Genomic DNA, 10,493 nt, shown 5'->3' on the forward strand with positions numbered 1-10,493 from the left:
GCCTTACGGCGTTGGCACTCGCGACAGCCTATGACGTAACGTTGGGCGACATGAGAAAGTTTGGGCAATAATACGCCTGGCGCACGCGTGCAAGTGTGCGGGCAAAGCCCAAGTTGCCCGAGGTGGGCTCATTATGACAGGCAAGAAGGATATCGGTGCCAAGGTCTGCCTGAACGACGAGGAGGTGCGCTTGGTCTACAGTGCTGGAGTTTTTCTTAAAATTTCCGTTCCGGAGGCAGAAGGCCGGCACGTTCCTAGAAAATTGTCGACGTACGTTTGTAGAGTAGCAAACCGATTTCTCTTTCGGTTAACATCCCTGCTTTTCCTCTTCTGCATCCTCCTCCTGTCGATGTATGTCAGAAGCTCGGCCCTCCAGATAATCAATGATAGGTAGCAGGTCTGGGTCAGCTCTTTGTTGGGTCATTAAGCCGAAGTCGGTGACAACTCCAAGAAAACCACTCTCGTTCTCTATGCTATCATCGGCTAACCCGACAGGTGCGCGAGAGAGTGCGTCAGCGTCTTCGTGCGTCTAGACATATTTGTGCGCAATAGTGTAGTCGAATTCTTGGAGGCGGAGGCTCCATCGGGCTAGGCGCCCGGATGGGTAGCGAAGATTGGCCAGCCAGCACAAAGAATTGTAGTCGGTAACTGCTTTGAACGGAGGGCCGTAGAGCTAAGGACGAAATTTCATGGTTACCCACAAAACTGCGCGGCATTCCTTTTCTGTGGTCAGATAGTTTGTTTCAGCGCGAGAAAGCGTGCGGCTTGAATACGCGATGACAATTTCCACGCCACCTTAGTGTTGGACGAGTACGGCGCCGAAGCCGACGTTGCTGGCGTCGGTGTGGACTTCGGTTTCGGTGTGGACTTCGGACTCTTCATCAAAGTGCGCAAGAACAGGGGTTCTTAGCAGTCATCTGCGCAGCTCGGCAAAAGTCTCCTGTTGCTCGGCGGCCCACACAAACTGTACATCATCGCGCGTAAGGTGGTACAGGGGTGCGACAATCTTTGAAAAGTCGCGATGAAGCGGCGGTAATATGCGCACAGACCCAAAAAGCGTTGCACACTTTTCTTTGTTGTAAGAACAGGAAAGTCGGCAACAGCAGCAGTTTTCTCGGGGTCGGGCTTAACGCCATTGGCACTCACAAGGTGACCGAGAAACTTAAACTCTTTGTACCCAAAATGGCACTTCTCGGGCTTGAACGTTAAGTCGGCCGATCGTAGGGCAACTAATACTGTCCTCAGGCGTTTAAGGTGTTCGGAAAAAATTTCGGAAAATACGACGACATGTTCGAGATAAACCAAACAAGTTTGCCATTTCAGTCCGCTGGAAAGTTGCCGGCGCTGAACGGCTGCCTAACCGGCCGGGGGTCACTAAAGCCGTTTTTTCGCGGTCCAGCTCGTCGACCTCTATCTGCCAGTACCCACTCTTTCAATCAATTGAGGAGAAGTACTGGGCGCGACGAAGTCTGTCGAGCCAGTCGTCGATACGAGGCAGCGGGTAGACGTCCTTTTTAGTGATGTTGTTTAGTTTTCGATAATCAATGCAGAAGCGGAGTGTCCCATCTTTTTTCTTCACCAGCACGACAGTTGACGACCAGGGGCTGCTGGAATATTGAATGATTCCGGCTGAAAGAATCTCCTTCTCCTGTGTTTGGATCGCCTCACGCTCCTTCGGTGAGATACGGTACGGCTGCTGACGGATATGGCGGGCATCATCGGGCGTGATGATGCAGTGCTTCAGAAGCGCCGTTTGCCGGACTTTCAATGAAGAAGTGAAACAGGTAGCGTATTCGAGTAGGAGGGCACGTAGTTCTCGATGTTGAATCACTGAAAGGTCCGGACTGATTTCAAGAGCGTCAGGGATGGGCGCACATGTCTAACAGCTTCGAACGCGAAACGTTCACATATCTCTGCTAAGGGGTCGGCGAATGCAATGGCAGTAGCACGAGAAAGGTGCCGGGGCTCGTTAGTGAAGTTAGCCACCAGAAGCTCAGACCAGCCGTCGCGGAGATGGATGAGACTTCGCGCTGAACAGATGCCGTGGGTGAGCAAACGGGACATGTCTCAGGCCATATTTTTAAACATCCCAATCTGTTTATCGGAACCGCAGGCAGCTTCGCTAAGGACAAAACGAAAGCAACGACAACGCTAAGGTATACACCCGAATTGCATTACGTGGGTAGAAACACAATCGCTAGCAATGAGGATAGGCAGAAAAATACAGCTATTTTTCACAAAGAAAGAGCAAAGCGAGAAGACAGGACTGGCGCTCCAATGCTGCGTCCCAGCCGCTGGTGCTTCAACTGTGGTGTTTGAAATCACCATTCACCTGCATACGCTCGCAAACCATACAACTACAGCGTCCGCACTAGATCAGTGCAACCTGATCAGCAGTGGGAAGCAGCAAGTTCTTCGGCGGGACGTTTCTCTTGTTAAGTGGGTCGTTTTTCAGAACCAATAGGCATGTTCACAGTCATAACGGTACTGAAGGACAGAGTAGTGTTCAGACCACGCGAAATGCATTGTAGGGTTTGGGTTTAAGGTTTTTCCTCTGTCCTTCGTCAGCCCATTTGTCGGACTATGCACTCCATCATTCCATAGGTTACATCAATACTCGCCGTTGCATCCTCAGTACCCATTTCATGGCTGCATTTTATCTTCTTTTTTTTTAACCTTTTCCACACTGCTCTCCATCTATCTTTATCTCCCGAATTCCCCTCCCTACGCAGAGTAGCATGAAAGCGATTTTTAAACACCGGCTAAATTCTCTGAATTTCATTGAAGAGTTTCTCTCTCTCTCTGTGTCCTTCGTTCACTGCCCCCTCTGCCCACATCCCCTAAACAACACGCATCCGCATCACCGTCCGCTGAATGATTTCGATAACAATAAGGCAATTCCGGTGTAAAAATAAACAGCACCGACGTTTTGTAAGCGTGTAGTGCATAGTATATGACCACACATGGGAAGCGCTGAGGACATTCATAGATAGGTAGGAGTGTAGGTCAGCTACGTGCGCTCAAAGGCAGGGGAGAAAACTCTGGTAGACGAAACAGATACCCTCTATATTTATTTGATGAAAAGTAGCTGAATCAGAACAAATGTGTAACGTAAAAAGTATACATACGGCGAGATCCGGTTACGATCTAAAGGCAGAGGAAAACGTTGCGAAATGTTAAGGAGTTAATTGCGGCAATATTTACATTTGCCACCGATAAGTGACGCTACAATTCTGCCATTCTATAAATTGGCTCTGCAGCGCCTCCCATCTGTAACACAATTGGCATCAAAATTTTTCTTTATAATTACAGTTACCTGCCTTTCTCTACATTTTTCAGACAACGCACTGCAATGTATTATCTATGTTTTCCATCTTTCACTCACTACTTCCCCAATCTATTATCTTTTGAGCCCACTTCAGATGGGTATCAATCTAGGTGCAAGCTCACTTGCAGAATGGAGCAGTATTCATGCACGGCAGGCGTACACTACACAGTGCCATGTACAATGTACAATACCGAAATTAATACAGGAGAAGGACGATATGACATCCAAGTTATCCAGCTGAGTTCGGAAGAACAAGAGATGGAATGAGCAGCACAAGAAAGCGATAGCCTAAAATAAAACATATATGGACGTCTATGGTCGCTTCCGAATAATTTGCGCACCGATTAAGGACATGTTCTATATATGCAGCATTATCCTTCATTTTGTTTTCACATTATCACAGAAAAACAAAGTTCGTCAAGTCCTTAGAAATATTTTGTAGCCAGGATGTAGCCTCCAGTACACGCTGCATCGAATAGGCTTCTTTAGCCCGCTTGTTGCTTTCACTATGCTCTATGATGCAATAATTTTTAACTACAACAACTAAGAGGTCTTACAACCTGCTTTTAGAAGGCTTTTTAGAAGAAAGAAAGTAGAAGTATTTATTTAGCATAAAAAAAGAAATACAAACACAGAACTTCAGGGACCCAACAAAATTTGTTTAAGGGTCCCGACCACTATAAGCTGTTACACATGATGTAGACGACAGCAACAAATAACAAATAAGGCAACTATATAGCAATAAGCATGTTACAGCAGTAGGCTTTAGTTCTTTAATTCTTTTAAATGGAATTTTACAAACTATTTCGGTCCCTAGCCAACAGCCAGTGTAGCATCCAGAACAAGAATGAACATTGAGGTCATAACAGACCACATCCTTATAAATTAGTAATATGAAGTAACGTTCGATGCCTGATGTCTGATGAAGACTGATGCCTGACTATTGGCAAGACACAGTTAAATTGGTAAAAGCAGAAAACAAAAGATGTTGAGGGCTTACAGGAAGCTAGTCATGTTTCGTGGCTCGCGATTACCACTTTTGAAAACGTGCGATATTTCTGAATATAGGCCTCTGTACGAAGTAACAAACAAAGTGTAAGCGCTATTCGCTATTTTATTATGTCCTCAATTCTAGAAACGGCCTCGCACAAAAAAAAATATATATAAAAACCAAGGTATACATTCAGGCCTCAGAGAGCTCAAGGAATGCGCTTGCAGGACGGATGTATTTAGAAACAGTTTGTTCACGATGACAATGCATGAATGGAATAGGTTCATAATGACAAATGCCGTTTTTTTCCTTTTCATTATTTGGCAAAGATTTGGGAAACATTGCTTCGCGAACAATATAGAACCTTATTACTGAAACTTTTCTGTGCTCTATCATAGTTCCTGGTTACTGTGGTATTGAAATGTAAAAATGTTGCAGGTAAAGAATGCCCCGCAGGTCATCTGCAACATGCACGTGATTGAGAGCTGTGACACTGCGGTTTCCCGAGCATCCGCAGGGACTTCCCCGTAGGGGGATGTTGGTGAGCAGTGCGTCACCGTGGACCCGAGCACCTACGCTCGGCCGTGCGTGGCAGCGCCGTGTGGGCCTAGGAGCAACTTTCTACATCGCTATCATCCAAGATAACGGTGTACCCCAGGCGTGTATACTAAGTAGAATAGTCTTCATTGTAAAAACGAGTTCTCGAAATAAATTAATGTCCAGTTCATAATATATTCCGTTTAAGTTGATGAGCTGCCAATAGCATGCACTTCCTCCAGCATATCTGCCTGTGAGGGAAAAAAAACAAATGACACTGAATAAATTGGCTACTTGGGCGCACTGAAATGAAGTTAAGTTTTCTCCTGAAAAAAAAAACAGTACTTTGCGAAAACTTAGCGGGTGCGGTGAGCATACCTTTAGCAAATTCATTGCTCTCTGGTGCGCCCTAAGCAGGGCTACCAGCGCGTAGTATATAGTTCAGCAAGATCATCCTATGTGAAACGATTAGAATCTGTTCATAATCTCGGTCTGCGTCTATCATCTGGACCCTACAGAACTTATCCGGTAGCCAGCCTTTATTTTGAAGCAAATGAGCCCGCTCTAGGGAATAGACGAGTCACACTTACATGCGCATACCTCCTAAAAATTTGTCCCTCCCGGAACACCTCTGCCATGCCATTGTCACCAAGCGCCCATGCAAAAGATTATTCCGCAACTAAAAATAATTTATCAGGCTCTTAGTAAAGAGCTTCGAAGATAAATGGTAAGATTTAGCTATAGAGTTGCTCTACCTAGCATTGCAATGTGACAAGCCCATTTGCGACCATTGTACACGCTCCCTGCTGTACCACATTAGCATGTTTACACAAAAAGAACACGCCAATGAAGCACATATTACAAGAATTCTACGTACTGCAAACAAAATTATATGACACCTGCTGTGAATTTTACACTCATGGCTTCACAACAGAAATGCATTTTGAAACTGCAGTAGTTCAAGGCAAAAGAGAAAAAAATGATGCGAATGCTACATTGTGTGTCAGTTTTGACTGCTGAATGCTCTGCCATCTTTGTGACTGTGCAGCAAATAGTAAAAGAGGACATCAAAAATAGCATCATCTATACTGATTCGCTTAGTATTCTCAGAGCGCTTCACTGCAGAAATGCTACTGGACAATAAACATCATGCATTATATTGTCGCATAGTGGTCACTGCTGTCCGGAGACCAGGAAGAAAGCGAAAATGGCTTCTAAACAAAAGTCTTTATTTGGGCTGACTTTCACCCAAAAATAACTGAATCAGCCGGCAGCGCCGTAGCAACAAGCGTGCTCGGCGGTCGTCGATCCAAATGCCCGCCGCTCTGGGCCGTGCTCATTTCAAAGCTGATAGCTAACTTTCGAGATGAAGCCTGCAAAATTACTAGAACATTCTGTAATGACCTAGTATCGGCTCCACCTGGACGCGATAAATCGAGAAAAATCTGGACGCTTTTTGAATCACGGAGTGATAAGCTGCGCGCTAACAGCTTTGAGGTATGAACAAACAAACTCTATAAAGATTCGCGGCAATATAGGTAAATTGACAGCGCAAAAACATTACATTAAATTCTGCTGGCTCCCTAGCCATATAATAATGGCGGGTAATGAAAAAACAAATGCATGCACTGCAAATGCACGATTTGGTAAAATACAACACGCGAACATACCGTACAGGGATTGTTTAAAGTTAATATATTATGTAGACATCAAGCGCGTTTTCACAGAAGTTATCTTATGTCGCCTGCGCATTGTAAACACACCCATTACACGCTAGTTGTCCTCTAATTTCGACCACCGGCGCTCTTTTACGTGCACTGACATCGCACAGCACACGGGCGCCTCTTGCGTTTCACCTCCATCAAAACGCTGCCGCCGCGGTAGCGTTCGAACCCGGGTACTCCGGCTCGGTAGACGTAGATAGCTTAATGAACTTGAATTCCAAGTGTAGCGAATTCCAGTTATACCATATTCACACACTGCGGGGGCTCTTAGCAGTTTATAATAACTTTTATTGTGGTGGCAACAAACAGTATTATAGCATTCAAGAAGTCTTGATAAATATAAAGTCAGAGAGTTAAGGGTTTGGGTCAGATGACATTAAGGGCAGTATCAGCTTGCTGGCTGCCTTATTAGCTGCAATGTCTATGATCTTGTGGGCCAAAATTTTACTTGTATCCTTGCGGAAACCAATCTGGCAGCGAGTTCTTAGATTTCGTTTTATGTTGCTGCGTGTTGTTTTCATTACAAAAAGATAACTGATAAAAATTGCCTGGTGGTTTAGCATCGTTAAGCCCGAAATATTGTGCGAAAGAGTTTTTTGTAAGTGGACACCACCACTACGTATCGAGATGTCCACTAGCAGAGAGTGACAGTTACGCGCATCTTCAACTTTTTCATCGTCAATACCAATCTAATAAATGTACACCAGCACCAGTGCCGTTACTCTGAAGCAACGTTGTCAACAGCAACGCATGCAGGGCACATCTCTCGGTCACTATCGACGCATACCTCAAAGCACGGATATTATTTCGAATGATTAATCCGATGGGCACAAACACCGAACAAAATCGTCCATTGTTTGTTCGCTTTGCCTGTTCGCATAGCTTAAGCGCTCGGTCCCACGGCACTGCAAGCTCTACGTCGTCTTCTACGTCACAATAACCCAGTGATTCTGACCGAGGAAAAGAGAGTATGTAACTTGATGAAAGGAAAGCAGGAGTTGTCGACGGGCGGCTACGTGATCCTGGCCAGATACTCTACACAGGGGAAGGGGGAAAGAAAATAAAAGGAGAGTGAGGGTGCTAGTAAAGGGTGCTGATGTTATAATGCAATGATTCAAGATAAAGAACGAATTCATGAATGTATTCATGGGGGACTCAACATAATTAAATAAAGATAATGAATATTTCAAATTTATGACATAAGGTGCAGATCTTGAGAAAAGCTACAGAACTTGAAAATCCCGAGTTGCGTTTCACCAATGACCTTTCTTCCAATGTGAGCTCTGTTCACAAAAAGACCAGAGAGACCTCTTGTCAATTTTCGGACAATGGTTCTGCTGTAAGACTGCGCTGTGATCACGCCGTCATCAATAGGGTTCGCTGTTACTAATATCATATGTCTAACTGAATTATGAAATATTCCAGTCGTTTTTTTCGGTCCTCTGTTGGGCCTTCAGTTACCAACCGTGCCGGTGCCAACAACCATACCGTCCCACCATCATCGCATGTTTGACCAGCTTCCAGTTCGCCTGATCGACTTCGCTTACTGAATATTAATGTGCAGAGTGTCGCCAATAGATTTCCTGCTTCCTTGCTTCTTTTTGACTAGTACTGTCCTGAAGCAGTTGCCGTCACAGAAACGTGGCCCCACAACGGGAGCAATGGGGGTGGCGTCGCTCTTCTGCTTCGATCAGACCTTAAGTTGACAGTTCTCTCTGCTCCTTTAGATACACAATCGGTCTGGTTGAAACTTGGAAGAGACAAGTGCTTTCTTTTTGCAATCGGTGCTTTCTATCGCCTCTTAGGAACATAGGTAGACTCGCTAAAAGCAGTCTAAACATTCATGCACAAGCGCGACCTCATTCCTTTCAAATTTATCTTTCTTGATGATTTCAACGCGCCGGAGACTCATTGGCCCTCTCTACCGAGGTGCGGTCATGATGCCACTTTGGACAGGGAGCTGATAAATTTAAGCCTGAATTTTGCGCTTGGTCAGATTGTTGCCAAGCGTACCAGGCAGAGGGCTGTTTGGGACCTTGTATTTCTTAGCTCCAACCTTGCAGTGAATTGTTACAAGTGCGAAGTGGTGAAGGGTATTTATAATCGTAAGGTTGCTGTTGCTTCTCTTCCCTGCATTCTTCCTAAAAAATCCTTCAGTCTTACCACATTTCGCGATTTAAGTCATTATGACGGCACCTTCGTTACAGATCATTGGCTTTTGGCTTCGACGCGTTGAAGACCCGACGTAAGGAGGGACGTGGACATTCATGTGGTGTATTTTAAAGGTATTGTCACCTAGCGTATCGAACGATTCATTCCATGAAAACAAAATAGCGAAATAATCACATCCTTTAGATGAACAAAGACGTATTACATCTCTCGCGTCGTGTTCGCAGGCTTAGACGATTGAAGGGTTTCCATAACCCCGCAAACGTTGTTAGATGCACTGAGACAAATGAGTAACTAGGTACAAAAAACAAATCATTAAAAGACTTTTTTACAGCGTGCACCTACCAAATTAGTTGAAAAAGTAATCGCCATAAGTTCTGGTGTTCAATTCTGCCAAGTGATAGCTGTTGTACGTCTTTAAGCGTGAGCAGTGGAACGACTCGGCATCCTTTAGTAATTTTCGACGCCTTCTACACATACTTTCAATCAGTTTTAACTCGTGATAATTATGTGATAATAGTAATAATGCGATTATAATAAAAGTGTTACTAGTGTGATTAACTGATAATTAAGCGATAATCGTGATAATTATGTGCTTAGATAAGGGCTTTCTCAAGCACATGTCCAAGTCACTCCACTGTTAATATTTACTTAATCGAGATTGAGTCTTAAAACTCATATTAAATCTTGATACAAAGCAAAGGGCAAGAACTGATAGTATCCCAAACTTTTTCTTGTTCGGTATAGCTTATGAACTCCACGTTATCTTATTCCTATGTTCAGTAAATGACTACCGTCCGTATAGTCTTTTCATCATGGAAGATGGCCAAGGTGCTTCCGTTACTTAAGTCATGTAATAAGCAGTATCTTCTAACTATCGGTCGATATCTCTAATTCCTTATTCATGCAAAATACTACACCACTTAATATAGAATCACAATTTGCTGAGTCGAATATTTTTCTCTCTAATATTCAGCACTGATTCAGATGTGATCATTGCGCAACACAACTTATCGAGTTCAAGCATGATATATCTTATAACCTGGATAAAAGACTTGAAATTGACGCCAGTTTCAAAGATTTTTCCAAGGATTTTGAACCCGTGATTCAAGTCAAATCAAGTAAGATTTGTTCTTTAACATTGGCACAGTGTTGATGGCTTCCCTGATAAAAAGCACTGTACAAAGCGTGACAAGGTCAGGGAGTCATTTTGCCAGCAGCGACTATATATACACAGTTGGGGGGACGGCACGCACACAAGCATGGTGTCCAACGTGCTCGTATTTGCCTGTCTGCAGGTTCCGCTTCTCGCCACTGCTGGAAATTCGAGTGCTACCACGACGTTTGACAAGCCAGAGTGCTCACCGCTGCTCCCCGCTTACCTACAACTGTCGCCGATGCAGCTGATCTACGCGCTCATCCTGGGACCCTTCTTTGCTGACTGCCACCAATCACCGTCGACCACGGCACTGGCTGTTCCCTACAAAAGCGGACTCTCGGACCCTCACAGCTTCAGTTGGGGGCACGGCACGCACACAAGCATGGTGTCCAACGTGCTCGTATTTGCCTGTGTGTAGGTAAGATGGGACACTTCGTCAATTAGAAGTAATTACTTGTCTCTAGTTGTCGTGCCGTGCCCCCGCACATTAGCATCGCTTGTGTGTGATTGTTGGTCTGCATGTCTTAAACTTATCGCAAGTGGGGATGTTGAAATGAATCCGGGCCCAGGCTCGACCACAGATGA

The sequence above is a fragment of the Amblyomma mixtum genome, chromosome 2 (genome assembly GCF_055824585.1).
Source record: "Amblyomma mixtum isolate Tamu chromosome 2, ASM5582458v1, whole genome shotgun sequence".
Lineage (NCBI taxonomy): Eukaryota > Metazoa > Arthropoda > Arachnida > Ixodida > Ixodidae > Amblyomma > Amblyomma mixtum.